Source organism: Corylus avellana, chromosome 3 (assembly GCF_965113065.1).
Source record: "Corylus avellana chromosome 3, dhCorAvel1.hap1.2, whole genome shotgun sequence".
Lineage (NCBI taxonomy): Eukaryota > Viridiplantae > Streptophyta > Magnoliopsida > Fagales > Betulaceae > Corylus > Corylus avellana.
In genome coordinates, this window is record NC_142492.1 from 14,900,509 (window position 1) to 14,901,414 (window position 906).

The window sequence follows — 906 nt, forward strand, 5'->3', positions numbered from 1 at the left end:
CCTTACTCGGGCCTTGGAGCAGCAATTTCCCTGATTTGAGATCCTTAACACGAAAACAAGTAGGGTGAAATTCAATAAAAACTTTGTTATCACGAGTAAATTTATTGATAGAAATTAAAATTTTCTGAATGTGAGGAACATGAAGCAAACTTTGCAAGGAAAAATTATGATGAGAGAGATCATTGGTCAAATGATGAGTGGCAACTGTATCGTGATACCATGAAGGATCAAAAACCACATGAGGGGTAGTAAAATAAGCAGTTGGACCTTGAGAGTCACCTTGGAAAAAGTGGTCAAATTGACTATAGCATTTAGCAGCCGAATGCCTTGTTTTGCCGCAAATTTGGCACACAGCACGAGTGGATGAATTGGAGTTTAAAAAATTGCTTTGTTGAGAAGAGCCACGTCCTCTCCCTTGTCCCCTACCACGTCCAGCATGAGAGGTGCCACGAAAATTTGGGGAACGAGAATTGGTGTTGGTCGAAGAGAATTGACGATGTGCTACATTCACGCTGGATGAGGAGAGATCTAGAGCAGAATGATGTAGCTCAATCTGTTGCTCATGGGTTAGAAGATGGCCATAAAGAGCTTCCATAGAAATAAGGTCGACACAAGTGGTAATCGATGTCACCAAGGGATCATAGTCAGTGCTCAACCCAGCTAGGATGTAGGAGACAATTTCAGATTCCTTGAGAGGCTCATCAATGACAGCTAACATATGAGCCAAAGTTTCGGCTTTCTGAAAATAATCAGCTACAGATAAGGCACCCTTCTTGAGGGTAGCAAGTTGATAACGAGTATGCATACTATGAGCTTTAGACTCAGAGGAGAACATGCGCTCCAAGGTGAGCCAAATAGCACGAGATGTGGGAAGATTAACCATATGAGCTAGAACTACTTCAGAGA

General features: G+C 42.2%; 1 non-coding gene across 1 annotated transcript; it reads right to left on the reverse strand.

Annotated features, from left to right (window-relative positions):
• Nucleotides 1-558: 558 nt before the first annotated feature.
• LOC132176785 (small nucleolar RNA Z247) lies at nt 559-697 on the reverse strand. Its single transcript, XR_009439643.1, has one exon. It is a non-coding gene; the product is annotated as a small nucleolar RNA Z247 (small nucleolar RNA).
• Nucleotides 698-906: the final 209 nt, after the last annotated feature.